We start from the raw sequence: 18959 nt of genomic DNA on the forward strand, positions 1-18959 counted from the left end.
AGTACTTACAGTATACTTTAATCTATTTGTGCATGGAGAGCTTATGTGTGTTACATATAACATGCACGAAACTCATTAAGTTTTTTTAACCAATTAATAAACCTGAGATATAAAATTTCTAAATGACGTCCATAAAACAAAATGGAATTGTAATTTAAAGATGTTTTATTTACTTAACGTGCCATTCCCCTTCCATCCCATTTCCTCTGAGATGGTTATTGATAATAAATTCCCATTCAATGTTATTTTAAGAAAATACGTGTGTAACCATGCTCGTTTGTAAGTCAAGTAACCAATTAAATGCAACTATAAAATTCATTAAAGTAAATGTTGTTTTTTAAATATAAATATGGTTATCAAGTCGGTTAATATCTAATTTACGTCCAATTTCTGTACTTTTATCAGTCATTTCAATTATATTTGCCAAAAAGATAGTCAGGATCAAATGTATCAAATATAAGCATGCAAGTATATTTGATGGTATTTTCATATTGAATTTCCTTATTTCACTTTACAAGTCATGAGTTTGTACAGTCATGTATTATTTCTATTGTTCGTATATATGTGTAAACCATTTTTATTTATGAAAGGAAAATGATATTAGCAATGATAACAGGAAAAATAAACCATGTCAAAGTAATAAAACAATGAGAATATCTCATATCCTTGAAAAACATTACTAAATAGAATGAAATTCAAAACAGTGTGGCTGTGGCCATTGATTGACACATTAAATTCATCCATTGACTGGGACAATTTAGGTGAACGTTTGAATCAAGCCACACTGTTTTGAATTTCATTCTAATATTTGATAATCATCCAATGACATAACTAAAACAGCAAAGGTAACATCAACCGTTAACAGTGTCAAAATGTTAATATGTAATTTATCTTAAAACGAACCTAACAGACCAAATCCGTTTTGAATTTTCCTCGAATTTTCCTCGGAGTTCATTATTTTTTTTTATTACTTTTTTTTTCGCTAATCTAACATTTCATGTTGTCTACTGAACAGAAACATCTCTTAAATAAAAATGAAATAAACGAACAAAACTTGTACTGCAACAACAACAAATGGAAAACGATTTCTATTGCAAATACCGAAAACATCATACTAAAACTTTTGCAAATCAAACGGTAGTATGATAATATCAGATTATCACATGGTATTTTTCATATCGCATGTATTATCAGCCCTAGGTTCAATATCAGCCCAAGAACCGCATGGCTCGAGGGCTGATAAAACATGAGATATGAAAAATGACATGTTATGATCTTTTTATCATATGCTTCAACAACGGAGAAAAATAACAGATTCATATATTGATCCTTTTACGTGGTTTCAAAATAGAAGTTCAAAGATTGAATAGTTCATGGACGTCGGACCCCAGATTTAGTACATTCGATTTGAATTCTTTCTATCATATGCCTCAACAGAGAAGAAAAATGTTTTAATATGGACGAATCGACAAAATAAATAATTCAACAATACACATAATGAACACTGTTTGGAAAACTCAACTTTTTTTAAGTAACTTTCTAAATTATGTTTGAAACTTTTAACAATGCATTTAATCTATATATTCTTTTTGTTTTTTGTTTTTATCATTTTAAACAATATCCTTTCCAGTATCCAAATAATTGTTTTGTATACTACTTTCTAACGTTTTTCAATGAAAACGTAGCATTGAGGTGCGTTTTCCGGATTTTGCCGAGTATCACCGGAATGCCATGCAATAACGTTACGGAAAGGCATGTGATAACAATCGAAGCATGTGATTAACTTTTCATATCAGCCGGCTTAGCACCAATTCGAAAAATATGGAATTATCATCAATTTAATGTTATTATCATTCAGTAAAAATCATATGTTATTTAGTCTAAGTATATGATCATATTTCTCTTTCGAATAATTTAATTTAAAGTTGTATTTTAGTACGGTCAAATCTTGCCTATTTTAAGAAGTACGTGTATGATAACGATAAATCTGGAGACAACCTACACAGTTCGTGTCTACCTGACATAGCCAGTTTTGTCAATATAATGGTAAATGTGGTTGCTCTACTAATTGATTGAGTTTTATATCATTTAGGTTGACAATGAGCAAATATCTCATTGAAAGGTCAATCCGACTTAGAATGTAGCACTAACTGGAAGACATTTGTTTTATTCAGTCAGTGTAGTCCACATTATTGGATTGATCGACATTTTTCTGACGAGAAGTTGAAGCATTGTATCGTTCATTTATTTGCTTTTCTAGCTGATCACAATTTAAAGACATGGTACGTGAGATGAATGTCTAAGGTTTCATTATCGAATTTAAACATGGAAAAATATACGACACTGTTCTGTCTTTAAGACTATGCAATGATTTAGTTTCCTTGTGTTGATTTGAAAAGTCGATTAGATACAAAATAGATAGTTTAAATTGCAAGAAAATTGATTTTGAAATCCAGCACGTTACTAACTGGTCAATATTGAATGTCATTCTCGGAAGTATCTGAAATAACGTGACATAGAATAAAAGCAGGAAATGAAATACAAAGAATGCCGTTAAAACCGTACTGAATCAGTCTGAGACTTTAAATTATGCCATGCAGAAGATGATTATTTCATTTCTTTCTTTACTGTCTTTTTAAAACCAACAATTTTATCCATTGGTTTTTGCAGATGGACTAACATTAATATATATGAAAATTACCTGTATATAAAAAATCAATTTTACAACTTAAAGAGTAACATAAAGTCAAATAGTATATAAACGAAAGACTGAAAAAAAAGTCATATGAGTATAGAAATAATGTCTTTAATACCTTGTACATACAAATGGTTTTATTTTGGGCAATGTAATTACAACAAAATAACTCAAACTCATGGTGTTGCATTAAGACAATATAAATACATTATAACCAATGCACAAGTACTTTACGCTGTAGAACCAACAACAATATATCGAGTACGGAAAAGACGAAGGAGTTCAAACACAAACACGTTTTGCATGCCATCAATTTAGAGGATAGTTTTGCGATACTCTTGACACAGCTCAATAGGATAAACTTCTAAGTTATCACGTGGTATGACTAACGTTAACGCTGGAGAAGATAGCTACTCTGCTAATGGCAAAATGAAGTACAAACTGAGAAAGATAGTTGCTCCTAAAATTATTATTAACGCCTTTGTATTCTGTGATCAATATGAATGGAATATACAAAGATATTGAAGTGCTAACAAGCCATTACCACAGATTTCTATATAGCTGAACAATACACAACTTTACACCTTGTTAAATTAAATAAATGACAGCCTACAGAAATGTTATGATCGATTACAATCAATACTGTCCTGCTTCTGATAACACATTATTGGTTTTGGACTGGAATATATGTCATTCCAAGAAATGACACATCCAAATCAACATGTACCTATATCCATTGGTACCATTTATTATAATGGATATAATATTGTTTAAGGTCTAGTGGTAAAATGTATATCAGGACTAGAACATGTAAATGCGATATAAAAAAGAATTGGTATTAGACCGATACCCTAGCTTGATTTCAGATATACTACTTAAAAGAAATTAATAGCTCTAGGGAAGACATGTCCCAAACACTTCCCAGGCACTTTATTTCAACTTTGATTCAACCTGTCTTGAAGGTTGCTCAAAATACTAATTGCTGCATGTTAAGCAGAGAGGGAGCAGATTTCGAAAATAATTTGACCCGGTTGGAGATAAAAACCACGACTTCCAGCACTAAGGGCGAACATGCTACCAATAGACCTTAGAGAGGGAGTTATAATTAAAAGGACACCACTCAAATACTACAATTTTATATACAATCATTTTTTTTCTTTGTATGACTTCCTAGAAACACTGCTCTGGTAAATATTGGAAAGGAAAGATACACTTTAACAAGTTAGGTATGCTGAACAGAACTTGAGTATGGATATATCATGTCCCTCTGTCTGCTCCTACAAATGAGGAGACTTTTCCGTGGTCAAAATCAGACTTAAATAATGTTAATATCATAATGTTGTTCAGCACAAAAATGTTTTCCTTGGTTTATACCATCCGTTGATAACTTGTTATAATTACAAATCTCTTACAAAAAAAGTTGTATATTGCAATGCAACTACTAAGGTCATTACACAATGATGCCACAAAAAACTCATACGTCACTTCCGCATACATATGCACTTAGTGTAAAGTGTAATTTTGTGTTGAAAGGTACATGCATAGTATTAATAACATATTTCTGATTTGATTTGTTGTGTCGTCAAAAGTAAAATTGAAGCGAATACTTTAAGATCATACAGAACCTTCATTTAATCAGAAAAAAAGTTAGAACATTGTAGAAGTAGCGAAACTTACAATTTTCCCAACTACATGAAATTCCCGTGGGAAATATTATTATATGTTGTGACAATGCATATATTCATCTATTGTTGTCCATTTCAAAGTTGTGCTTGTCTAAGTTAGGCTATACCTCTTGGTCCTTCTCTTTCATATTAGTTCTTAAAAGTTTCTATTATGTTTTGTATTTTCAGTGTAGTTCTAGTCTCGCAGAGAAGACATTAATTGTCGATATTTGAATCTTGTGCAGCAATATTTGTATTGCTGATATATTGCTGATGGTATAATTGCAATGAGACCTTAAACACGGAGCAACAGATTACACACTGTAAATTCAATACGACACTGTAATAGCTTGATGAGGGGAAATCCTAATGTCGTATGTCTAAAATCGTCAATGACCCTACATTGTATATCTTGGCTTTTTAAAAGAACCCGGGGTGATATAAAAAAAAAACCTATTGGAGACAAAGAAAATACTCGCATATTTTCATTATCAAATACACTAACAATTCACACGCATTTAGACAGCTACTTCGATACAACAAGATATTTTTAAATGATTAAGTTGGCGGGAAATACAGTATGAACATTGATATATAACTCCGTTACACTGCGTATAACAATTTCGATTAACAACTTGACCGAGAAAAAAAAGGAAGTAGTTATTAGAGAAGACATATCGAGTACCAATGCTCTGTGAAATATAGGAGTATACAAATAAAGCACGGATTAACTCTTACAGTCTCCATACAACACGAGTAAGAAACCTAAGAATGTAACAGGAAAGAAGGAATGTGGTGTATAAAAAAGTATATTTTTGCAGCAGTAATTCATTGACGATTATATATCCTTCACATACCAGACTTGTAGTCATTACTTATTCATAAAACATATGATCATTGGCTAATATGGAGTGATGATAAAATATAACATATTGTAAAGACAAATATTCTGACAACAACCACACTTACCTGAATAATAAAAAGTGTTCTTTAACTATGCTCTCTCCATTTATAATTACACTCGTGTATCAACCTAATACTGAGGTATTCAAAATATAGGTTTATTAACGTGTCGGAGCGATGCTTTCAGTCTTATAGCTGGATCAATAAGACTAAATCAATGGAGAACGAACCTCGATCTCGGCATAATGTAATAAAGTTAATCCCACGGGCCTAACTAAGTTAAGTATACAGCGGCAGGAAATATTACCGCCTAGCAATCATTTTTCTTTTACTGATGACAATTTGAAAGAAAAATGAAATTTCTAATGGAATATTGTTTGTTGAATAAATAATGATTTGTTTTGTTCACATTGGATGATCAATACTTGTAACGTTTTTCCTTTAATTTTGATATATTGGAAAATTGTTGATCCAGTGCGTTCTAGCAGTAAAACAAATAATTAAAACCACGAACTTAACGGAGATGTTTTTTAATAAAACTTTACACTACATTAATTTGTTAGTTATTTGATAATAACAGTAATTAATTAAATATGACGTGAAACTGTAGAACTTCTGCTAGATCAAGGATAAAAGGGATATAAAGCCATTAATGCAATGCAATGTCTTTCAAAACTTTTTTTTTGTTAATTTGTATGTAAATGTATTATCGTGGCCTGAAAGAAAAACGTTAAGGATAAAGATAGTTTTATTAAAACAAAACTATATTGTGAAACTGTTTGGCCGATGTCTTGGAAATTTTTAAATACATAATCGTTCCCAAAAAGTCCGATGCCTCGTGAAAGGTAAGTTCCACACTTTTAGGCATGTTTGTGAACAACTCTCGGAGGGGTTCGTAGCTGAAATATTGCGAAATTATTGCCCCTATCCATCATTATCTTATTTTCACATGCTAGTCCAAATTTCCAGTCCTTCCTCCCTGTCGAGTTACCTTGCAAAACTTTTCTACTGTATTACTTTTTAATTTGATATCGACTTGAATATGCCTGATATTTTTGCCACTGGACGTTAAGAAAGCGAAAATATAAAAGAATCAGTCAGCTCAAACTGGGCTTTCCTGTGCTACGAATTTTCTTTGATTATCAGAACCGAAATATATGTCGAAGTCAGACAAAATGTATAATGATTCATTGACCCTTTCGGCATACAAGTCATTCGATTACTTTTTCGTCAAACATTTAAAAACAAAAAACAAATAAAACACCCATGACTTTACATAGACATCAGTTCCTTGCGAATGGCTCTACAAAGGCACAACTTTTTTTTATAAAAAAAATCTTCAAAAACTTAACTTATTTAACTAAAGCAAAAAATTTAATATCTGGACGATATCATTTAATTATATCCTCATCCACTTTAATTTCATGGACTTTTACGTGCTTAACATTCATACTCGTATATTCCGTGGTACACGATGATTGAAGTCTTTAACGACCTTGACTGGATATACAGCCCTCGCACGGTCGGTCCTTGGTACGTAATATCTAGTCATACCTACTTTTTAACAATGTTGAAAGATAATTAAAATGTAATACTAATAGGAGGCTTCATAGCTTCACATAATTTACGGCACTGCGGCCTATATACATAATACCAATTCGAAGTTATATTACCCAATATATACCGGTAACAACTGTGATAGAGAACATTTTACCTCATGCTTACTGGTAACTTTACTCATTAGCAAATGGTATTTTTTTTGGCAGAGATCATTTAAGAATTGAATGCTTCTTTTTGTAAATTTATTGGGGTGTAAAAGCGTTGACCGAAGTACATTTTGTATGAAGCGCGGAAGCGCTTCATTCTAAAAATGTACCCACGGTCAACGCTTTTACAGCCCTATAAAGTTACAAAAAGAAGCATTCAATACTTATAATTACATTTTTTAGCTATGATCATGAAAACACGAATTTTATATACTTTATTATTTAATTCACCTGTGCACTTTATTGTTGGAGCACGTGTTGCCATGAATGAAAAGTTGTATTGAGCAATGCAACTGCTTACGGAATAACACGTGATGTGCAGTTAGCCAATCAGAATAAAATATTATAATGAAACATACATCTAATGTAATTATTTTTGGATAGAAAACACTTAATGTACAAACAGTCTTATAGAAGAGGGACGAAAGATTCCAGAGGGACATTCAAACACATAGATTGAAAATAAACTGACAACGCCATGGCTAAAAATGAAAAAAGACCAACAGACAAATAATACCGGTAGTACAAAAGACACAGCATAGAAAACTAAGACTAAGTAACACAAACTCTATCAAAAACTGGGGGTAATTTCAGGTGCTCCGGAATGGTAAGCAGATTTTTTAGGCATTTGACTCGAAATTCTCTATTATCAATTTACAAATTATAGCAATAAAAAAAATATGATAAAAGTAAAAACCAAAATAAATATACGAAAAATGCATAGCATGTATGTTTTGTTTTCCAAGTTGCTTAAAATTGAAACACGAGGATGCCTAAATAATTTTATTACATTTTCACAACAATATTTTTATTTACATTGGATTTATAAACGTCAAATAAATTGATGACCTGAACATTCTTGCTTGCCATGACAATCGCAAAATCGATTCAGATTTGACATGCGTAAGGAAATGCATTTATTAATTGTCACATGAAAAGTCTATAAATCATAAAAGATCAAAAGATGATCAAGATAAGTCGGTAGGACATAATGATAATAATTACAGGTAATGCGCGGAACTGGATATAGTATAAACGTTCTAGCGAAAATAGCAATTAAATCTACCATGATTTTGTTCACGATGTGGCTAAAAGCAGGCCAGAAGCGTCGATCGTTGTTTGAATTTGTCAAATTACAAAACCGACCATTATAAAGTTTTAAAACATGTTCATTCGTTACTCTTCATCATAAACTCGCAAAGCCATATGTTTATTTATCTAAATGGGGGACTAGAAAAACCAAAATAGGTCTGAAGAATAGTCAAGTATGCCTTCAACCAAATGAAAATGCGGGAGGTGAAAGTTCTAAGTGAAATTTCGATGGCGTTTGATTTACATATTAATATGTTATGTAAAGCCTGAATGTGTAGTATGATTAGCTTAAATTCGAATGGATACTCCTAGAATGAGAAAGAAGATATTAAATTACAGTATATCTATTGAGGATGTATGAATATGGTCATTCATTTTCTTCAGAACAGCAGTAAAAGCTTTGCAAAAGTGAGGCATCCAGTTGGTTGTCTGGTTTGTATAAATTTCCGACCTCGTCCTATCAGAATTTATGTGTGTTCAATGCGATGACTCGTGATGAGAAAGTGTCATGCTTTCTGCACGTAACTAACCTCCCTGTCTTTTTGTTGTTGTGATGTACAAATACTCGACCACTTTCACTCTGTGTTTTAGTTAGATGTATTTTTCATTTGTATCCATCTGATGATAAAAGCCTTTTTCAACTGTCCTTTTGTTGAACTGTTACGCCACAGTCCCAAGTTAGGATTAGGGTTGGGATCCCGTTAGCATGTTTTACCCTGCTACATTATGTATATATGTGCCTGTCCCAACTTAGAAGCCTGTAAGTCAAAGGTTGTCGTTTGTCGACCATATTACATATTTGTTTTTCGTTCATTATTTGTACATTAATTAGGCCGTTAGTTTTCTCGTTTGAACTATTTTACATTTGTGAGTACAGGGCCTTGTATATATAGCTGTCACGGGCTTTGCTCATTATTGAATGCCGTATGGTGACCTATAGCTGTTTATTTCTGTGTCATTTTGGTCTCTTGTGAAGAGTTGTCCCATTGGCAATCATACCCCATCTGCTTCAGTATAACACCAACTCATCAAAGAGTCCTTTAGTAGCCTGTTGCAAGGATAAGTTTCTGTCCTTACAGTGGTATTTAAAATTTTCCGCCATTCATCCCAGCCAACCCCCATTGTTAACCTTTTTTGTGTTAATAGTTATTTTGTTCTCGTCCACAACATATTAAGTTGATAGTATTGTGCGATTCATCAGAGTTAGAGGTGAAATCGAAACAATTTAATCATAGATATTAATGTTCCAGAATCGTTTTTTATTGACCATAACATATGTATAGTGTCAGCTGGTCAGCGACTGTTTTGCTTCAAGGTAGTAAATAAATATATCCAAGCGGTCCAATTAATTAACTTTATTATGTATATAAAACCAAACAATGGGAAATTATTCACTTTATCAAATTTCTCGAGGTAATTGTTGGTAGCTATTTCGTTGGGTGGTTAGGAGAAATCATAAGAGTAGATTATTTTGATTGAAGTAAGCAACATTTACTTATTTTTTTTTTTTTTTTTTTTTTATTTATTTCTCTTATATTTATCAATCTAGCTGTCTTTTTTTACTTTTATAGTAGTTATCTTAAAAGTAAAATAACAAAAATATCGAATTCCGAGGAAAATTCAAAACGGAAAGTCCTTAATCAAATGGCAAAATCAAAAGCTCAAACACATCAAACGAATGGATAACAACTATCATATTCCTGACTTGGTACAGCATTTTCTTATCTAGAAAATGGTGAACTAAACCTGGTTTTATAACTAGCTAAACCTCCCACTTGTATGACAGTCGCATTAACTTCCATTATATTGACAACGATTTGTGATTTAACAGACACAAAGGGTAAAAATTATAAAAAAAAAACTTGGGTACAGTTGTCAACATTGTGTTATATTGTTAATCACAATAAAAACAAATAAATATGTAACAAAGATACAAAATAATACAGATTATATGTGCTTTAAAGTTTGGGCCAATTGTAGGTAAGATTTTCGTTCCTGATCAGTGAAACTGTCATTTAGGATTCTGCAAATAAGAGAAACAGAAACATGTGTATTATTGTGTATTACTAGTTCTACCGGTTGAACTTTCGATATAGACTACTGTACCGGGTGAACTTCCGATGTAGACAACTAGGTCGATGCCACTGCTGATTGAGGTTTCTTTCCGTGTGTATCACCAGTACTAGAGTCACACACATATTCTGTGTTAATCTGAATTCATATGGTCATAATTATAAATAAATTGTTTTCAAAACTTTTTTGTCTAAATCCTAAGGACTTTTTTACCCCATGAATAGATAACCTAAGCTGTACTTCGAAAAACCGTTTAGAATTCGGGTCCTAAATGACACTTACTTTGTTTATTGGGCCTTTTTTTACTGTTTTGATGCTAGCGTCACTGATGAGTCCATATAGACAAAAAGCGCATCTGGAGTACACAATTTAAACATGGTATCTATGATGGGTAATAGATATTAAAAATGGCTCTAAACGTATAATTTCAATGCAGAATTTTTTAATTTTTTTTACTGGCGAAGCAAAATAAAAATACAACAAAATATAATCAACCTCGGTCACACCTTACCGGATAGCACGAACGGACGCCTAACGGATGAAAATAAAAGTTGTCCTTTGACTAAATTGTTATCCGTTGGGAGTCCGTTGATGTACTGATCAAATAAAACGGACGCGTAACGAATGCATATAACGGACACACACCGGATATGCAACGTACGAGAAACGGAAACGTAACGGACAGAACGGATGTCGAACTTACATCCAACGGACGAGTACCGCATAAAACGGACACCATTACGGAAGCGTACCGGATAAAACGGATGAACAAGTTATACGGAAAAAATAAAGGCCACAATAATAATACATGTAAATCGCATAAATATTCAAAATGTTTCTGTGTAACTGGTTTTGGTTTGTTCTTCAAAATGCAACCAAAAGGCAGTATCTGGTCTGAATAAGAGCTGCTTGATTGTGAAGACGTGCCCTTACTCTAAGACCGATTATGAATAATAAGAATTCATGAACCTTGAAAAATCTAATTTGCATTTCTGACGCGAAATTTTTTATTGGCATTTATCCGTTTCAGATCAGTTCATCATCCGTTTTATCCGATCATCCGTTTTATTCGTTAAACATCCGGTAGAAGTCCGTTTCACATTCGTTCAACATCCGTTTTATCCGTTAGACTTCCGTTAGAAGTCAGTTGGTGAATTTATCTGACAGACCTCCAACGCAGTCAGGATTCTACTTCGTCTAAATTATCTCCCCATTACACCAGTTCATTTTCACAATTGTAGAAATGGAAGCCATTGTAGGGATGATGCGCTGTCAATTTTGCTCTTGAAATCCGATAAATTTATCCACATAGAACCATTACGATCCTTATATGTCAGTTGTATTTTAAAAGACAAATGTATCTACTAGCTAATGAGCATCAGTTAATGATCTTGTCGGCATTGATTCAACTTAAAACTATATTCTGATCGGTTGTCAGGTGGAATTTTCGAAAATTCTTAAACATTTAAACAAATTCTAATTAAATATTACGTGAAAGGGCAGACTGAACTTTTTTTAGGGAATGAAGATTATAAACACAAAAAAATATATTTTTTCGAAGATAAGCATTTTCATCATCCAACGGTTTATGTACCCTTCTGTAGTCATTTTTGTACGAATTTTTCAAACCTCAATTGTATCAAAACTAAAGATATAATAAATAATAGAGATAGGCAATTTAGTACATGTTCTATTAAATACAATGGAACAGTAAATAATAATGCTTTGCATCAAGTTTCCCCTTGGAATATGTACAAAATGGCCTATCTCTATCATTCATAATATCTGTAGTTTTGATACAATTGAAGTTTGAAAAGTTCGTACAAAAATGGCTACAGAAGGGTACATAAACCTTAAAAGACTGCCGTCAAGTACTTTTAGTAAAACAATAGCTATTCGAATACACCTACTCTGTTTTTGTGATTCATTAGATAGGTATTTCACTTGACCCTTATATTTCATCTTTTCGTACTGTGATTTTTTTTATGTTATAAAGTCAACCTGTAGCTTAGTTATATAAAATGATAGAATCTGAAGCGAGGTGATATATCAAATACTCTTGCTTTGTACGTTTTTAAGACAAAATATAATCCTCAAACACGCACTAAACATAAAAAGGTGCACTCAATTTTCTCTTTTCGACACAATTGTTACCCATTTTTTGGAATTTTTTCTTGAGTCACATAATGGAAGGGCAGACACAAAAATTACTGAACTAATAGATTGATATGTTATCCGTCCGTGGTAAAAATAAAAATAAAATCGGAGTTTATGCATTTTCTACATCCAACTTGATAGATACCCATGTCGTCGACTTGATATCTAATTGTTCTGCATTACTATGTAATAGATAAATTGAAAACTTATGCAAATGGTGTTTTTAAAATAAAACACTTCGTATAATTGAGAAGAAAATTGTCGTTTTATTTGTTGCTATTAACTTTTAAAAATTTTGTTACTATAGTAAACAATACAGTAAGCATTTATCGCCTTCTCTAACAAAGAGCTTCGATTCTTTTGTTCTATTTCAACTGGGTTTCCGCCTGCAACGGATATATAACGGACACGTCACGGATACAAAACGAAAACGAAACGGACGAGTACCGTACAAAAGGACGCCTACCGGACGTTCAACGGACATTTCATCCGTTGGACGTCCGTTCAAAGTTTTGAACATGCTCAAAATTTTCCACCGGACAAAACGGACGTCGCGGATAAAACGTATGCTAAACGGACATGCAAGGGATATGGACGGACGTCTACCGGATAAGAACGGACGTCTAACGGACATAAACGGATTGAAAAAAAGTTATCCGTTAGGCATCCGTTCGAGCTATCCGTTAACGTGTGACCGAGGCTATAATAGTCATACTGAAGACAAAAACTTAATATTGATTTCAGACTGAAGAAACAAATATATATTTCATACAGGCTAAACAAATTATAAATACTTTCATTTAGTAGTATTCAGGCTGAACAAAATTACAAGTAACAATATTTAACAAATTTTCTAAGTATTTGTTGCACTCGAGTACTTATAATATAATTAAAAACGAGCTGTTTCGTCGACCTTGTCAAGATATAACTTCAAAGATGCATTGGAAAAGACAATTATTATACTGTAATGGTACATGTATTATCGCGTTTCCAATTTAAACGATGGTTCAGTTTTTATCTCTCTAGATTAAATAATTATGTTTGATTTTCTGAATATGGAATTGTGCTAGTGCGGGCGCAACATGGTGTCCTATGGACAAAACTTATGGCTTTGTATTATATATTGCAAGCATTTTTAGGGCTTGATTATATTAAAAGCTAATACTAATCTACATTGATAACTTGTATAAAGAAAAAAAAATCTGTGATTTATATAGACTATTCCTGTCAGGCAATACACCAATCTTGAGTTGATTTTTTTATGAATACGTTACGCTGATTGACTTTATCGAACAATCGGTTCTTACAGTGTATATCATGGAAGCATCGTTACGCTCTGCGGGATGTATCAATACACATATACCGGCGGTCGGAATATGGACGTTTAAATCGATGAATCGTGCTAGTATCACTCTTCCAGCACGCTTATGAAAGCTTTAAATTAAGACATTAGCGTGTTGACGACCCATTCATTATACAACTAGCGTTTTTCCATACACAACAAATATAAGGAGTAATTATAATCTTCTGTCCTATATCTCGGTCGATCAGCAGTAAAGAAACGGACTAATTTGAATTATCATTTATTTTTTCGTGTCCTAAATATGCTTGACCTGTTGGCACTGGACTTACAGGCAGAAATTATTCAGTGATATTCAAGTACCATACACATTTATTATTTTTTATTTCGATGTTTTTATTTGGTGTATAACCAAGTTTATCTTCCTAATAAGAACTAGCAAAGTAACCTTTAAATAACTGTATTAGTTTTATACGGATAATAGTCGTCTGCTCTGTTATTTAACATAGTGTGTACTTTTCCTGTTTCTGATATTTAGTCTGAGATTGGATTCGCATGGCGGGGGATGCATGTATACCAGACATTATCTCCCTGTCGACCCAAACAGTCTTGTCCTTAGTAGATCATGTGAATCCCTCAGTTTTAGTTTTTACCATAATGTTGACTGTTGTACCCTATATTGACATTTTTACATATAATGTATGTTTGTTTTGTTCAAAAATCGTTGTCAATAAAATGTAATTGTATGCGACTGTCATACAAGTGAAAGATTTAGCTAGCTATAAACTCAGGTGAATCCATCAATTTCTACACAAGAAAATGCCTCTACCAAGGCAAGAATATGACAGTTGTTATCAATTTGTTAGATGTGTTTGAGCTTTTGATTTTGCCATTTGATAAGGGACTTTTCGTTTCTAATATTCCTCTGGATTCGGTATTTTTGTGATTTTACTTTTTGTCTCTATTTAATTCATTTAGGAAATTTAAACACCAGTTAACTACAGAAGCCTTATTTTAAGACTACTTAAGTAGTCAGTGCTAAAAATTCCAAAATATGAAAAAAGCATGAAACACTAAATAATAAATGTGTACAATTTTCTTTCAGACATAAAGAAATATGAAGACCATAGTGCTTGCATTTTTGTTGGTAACATGTTTTTTAGGTATGTATAATTATGAACTCATAACTTGTTGCTGACAGTTGATTACTAACTTCAGTGATAAATATTTTTTTTTTTTTTTTTTTATACAAGAACCATATTTAAGTCCAAAGATGTGTGCATTGATGCTGTTTAAAAATTGCATACGCAGGCATGATTTTCATAACAAATGAAATTTATTTGAATATAAATACTCCCCGAATTACACAAATGACAACAAAGAATCATCAGGGTGTTTTGTGTCCATTTGAAGAACAGTATCACTGAAGAAGGTCCTTTCATTATTTTTTATTGCTTTCGTTACACTATACTTTAAACTTCTTTGTCATGTTTTTGTGGTGTCGTCATTTTCCAAACAATTCGAGCTTTTAGCTTTTCTTAATGGTTACATTTGAAAGTGCTCTAAACGCTTTAATATCGGGGAAAATGAAGTCGTATTTGAATAAATATGAAATATTGGCTTGCAAATTCGATACTCCAAATTAATTTAAAAAGTTGCTGGAAAGGTTTGTTTAACATGCGATAAAGGTGGTATCTGTTACAGTCTGATTGAACTTCAGTTTAACAGGGCGTGAAATCGTGCCACTTGTATATAACACATAGCATGCCAGCGAATGTGCTGATGTCTTACAAGGGAGTCGTGAATATAAAAATATTCTATACACTTGAATAATATTCTATGAATATTTTCAGGTAAACAGGAAGTGCGTGTTGACGCAGCAATGGTAAACATGACCCCAAATCAATGTGCAATAAACACTGCCGCAATTGGATGCAAACCAAGGAGACATTTCAGTTCTGAAAACTCTGATAACTCTGGTGATTCTCACGATTCTCATGATTTTCATGATTCTGACATATCAGATAGATATAGAAAAGTTATGACAAAGGGAGACCGGAATTGTCAGGATTGTTGTAGAAGGTCTGGTTGTCGGGTTGGCGACTGTGTTGGTAGAACCTGTAGGTGTAGACAATGTAAGTAATATGAAAATAGGGAAATGTGGTATGAGTGCCAATGAGACTACTATCAACCATGAACAAATAGACGTGGATGTACATATAAACAGCTGTGGGTCACCATACAGCCTTATGAAATAGGAAAATGTGGTTATGTATCAATGAGACTACTATCAAACAGGGACAAATAGACGTGGATGTAAACAGCTGTGGATCACCATTCAGCTTTAAATAAAGTAAAATGCATACTGTGTAAAAAGCTATAAAATACCAAAGCATAATAGATTGTTATTTTTCATGAAGAGCGCAGCAAAACATCAAAACACAAACTGTGCATCGGAGAAACAAAAATAAACAAATATCACGAAAGCATAATACTAACAACTAATGCGGAAAACAAACAAAAACATGTAAATGAAATCAGGTGATCTGGAAGGGTCTGCAACTCCTTGTTAAAACTGAAGCCGTGTTGTAACCTTGTGAAAAGACAAGAACGAAGATAGAAATATGTGACTGCAGCTTGCGTTAACTTACGTATGAAACAATTATTCATTCAGGAAAACAAATCAAGTTAACCAACAAACAAAATCTGAGGGAACCGCATGCATTCAAAACAAAAGGAAGCGAGACCTGGGTACGTCGACAGGGTAAGGTTCTCCTGGTACGCATGCATGGCGGTTGACCAGTTTATGATGACGACAGATAAAATTTCGAAGTGTTTACCATTACTAATCATGATATTAAATTAAATACAGTTTTAAACTACAGAGGGTTAAGTTATTTATCACAATCCTTTCAACAAATAAAAATATTGCATAACAAAGTGTAATGTTTCTGTGTTGCCAATGGGCTAAAATTTATAATCCAAACGTAAAAAGTGAATAAATAGAAAATATTTTTGGTGTAAAATATATAACTTGATATATAAATATATATTTCAGGCTAGTTCATATGCAGAGAGCTGAATACACATTACACATCATTCAAATAAAGTTTTTAGTTATGATGCAAAATGTACAATTTCTACATACTGGTAGGACAAGCTAAGTTTAATAAATCTGTCTGAACAGAAAGTTGCAAATATATGGAACACCTTATTATGAATGTTTAAAAATTGAAATTACATCAATTCTGTATTTCGATGTATTCCTTACGTATTAAAAACATTTCAATCGATGGAAGGATGCATTCGAATAATGGCTTAAACAATTTAATTGGGTGTATATTGTTATGCTGATACTTTGTATAACTTGGAAAGTGGATCAAGCACAACAGACTTGAGAAAACAGTTTATTAAATCCTTTCCTGCTAAGTTGAGTTATTGCGGGGGAAAATGTTTCCCAGGTACCCTGAGGGTTATGCTACCCAACATTGGCATTAAGCATGCATCAGTCGGAGGTGTATCTGTTGGATTGGAATTTCCTTATATTTCTGTTGTTATGATCTGGTTGAGATCATTTCTCTTTTCAATTTGAATGATATATTATACGCTAATTATCAATTAAAGATTTCAGTTGAACTCTAACTTGGACAACATAGTTGGTTGATGTTGGAGTAAGGTTATAACTTAATATTCACTACGGAGACTTCTTTAAATCTATAATACTAAAATTACGAGGTCCAATTTGTCAGCCGTCATCACGTAAAAACGACGAATCAAAGAATTCAGCTTTATATATAACTAATATAGTACAAAGGTGTAGATTAAAATTTACACCACTCAAGGCCCTTTTGTTTTCCACGTAATTAATATTGCCAATAATTAAGAAGTTCCGGGTCGAGTCCGATACCGATGCCAATAGTATATTTACCTGTTACCTATCCTTATCTGTACGTTCTGCATCTAACAGGTGATAATAAATTGTTCAAATAAGGCCTTCGAAAATAGTGGAATAAATTACTTTTGGAGTGTCAAGAACTCGTTGGAAGTACTTGATAAATTGCATGCTTATATTGGTGATTTTGAATCTGTTCAAAGTTTTGATTTTTCTACCCTGTATACCACATTGCCTCACATTCTCATTAAGAAAAAATTCACACACCTAATTAAATGGGCATTCAAAAAATCAGAATGTGAATATATATGTTCAAACTCTTTTAGGTCATTTTTTAGTAGCAATAAACAAAAAAACTATGTTAATTGGACATGCTTTGATACTATATATGCCCTTGAATTTTTACTAGATAACATTTTTGTTCGCTTTGGAGATTCCGTATATCGTCAGATTATCGGAATTCCAATGGGGACTAACTGTGCACCACTTATTGCGGACCTGTTTTTGTATTGTTATGAGTTACAATTTATGACAAAAATAAGCAAAGACCCATCGAAACAACATCTGATAAACAAATTTAATAATACTTTTAGATATTTGGATGATATTTTGGCTCTCAATAATGACGACTTCAGTATGTATATTAATGAAATTTATCCTGTTGAACTTACTTTAAATAAAGCTAATACTAACAATGACCACTGCCCTTTTCTCGATCTTGATATCTATATCACTAATGGAAAGCTGAATACTAAAATTTATGATAAAAGGGATGATTTTTCATTTCCTATCGTTAATTATCCGTTTTTAGATGGTGACGTTCCCTTGTCACCATTTTACGGTGTTTATATATCTCAACTTGTACGAATCGCTCGTGTATGTAACAATGTTTTCGATTTTAACGAGAGAAATTTATGTATTACTGAAAAATTATTACACCAGGGTTTTCGATATCACAAACTAGTCAAAACATTTACTAAATTTTATCATCGGTATAAAGACATCATTCGTAAATATAGCTCAACATGCAGACTTCTAATACGTTCAGGTATTTCACATCCAATTTTTTATGGTAATATTCTTTATAAAGCACAAAGGTGTCAGTATTCACCTCAGAAACTTACAAAACCTTTGAATAGACTTATTAAGAAGGGATATAATTACGATACTGTTGTCAAGTCATTAAAGATTGCATATTTTGGCGTTAATATTGAGTCACTGATAAGGTCTTTGCATCGGAACTAAACACATTTATTCTAAAAACAGTTGTTGGCATGACACGGGTTATGTTCTTCTCATATATGTTATGATGGTATGATACTAAACCCCTAACGGGAAGGATTGTGCCTGATGTTCATATGATGAAATCATAATCTTTCAGTCAGTTTAATTGAAGTCTGGAGCTGGCATGTCAGTT

At 32.6% G+C, this 18959-nt stretch overlaps 1 protein-coding gene and 1 long non-coding RNA gene across 2 annotated transcripts in view; one reads left to right on the forward strand and one right to left on the reverse strand.

Annotated features, from left to right (window-relative positions):
- LOC143048012 (synaptotagmin-12-like) overlaps positions 1-5586 on the reverse strand; it is a 40511-nt gene extending 34925 nt beyond the window's left edge. The window contains exon 1 of the mRNA XM_076221430.1: positions 5329-5586. The gene's annotated coding sequence lies outside the window, so the exon portion shown is untranslated. The remainder of the gene's footprint in view (positions 1-5328) is intronic.
- Positions 5587-9532: 3946 nt separating this feature from the next.
- On the forward strand, positions 9533-16836 carry LOC143048015 (uncharacterized). The gene is made up of 4 exons (XR_012969711.1): positions 9533-9600; positions 14756-14813; positions 15504-15785; positions 16709-16836. It is a non-coding gene; the product is annotated as an uncharacterized LOC143048015 (long non-coding RNA).
- Positions 16837-18959: the final 2123 nt, after the last annotated feature.

Source organism: Mytilus galloprovincialis, chromosome 10 (genome assembly GCF_965363235.1).
Source record: "Mytilus galloprovincialis chromosome 10, xbMytGall1.hap1.1, whole genome shotgun sequence".
Classification (NCBI taxonomy): Eukaryota; Metazoa; Mollusca; class Bivalvia; order Mytilida; family Mytilidae; genus Mytilus; species Mytilus galloprovincialis.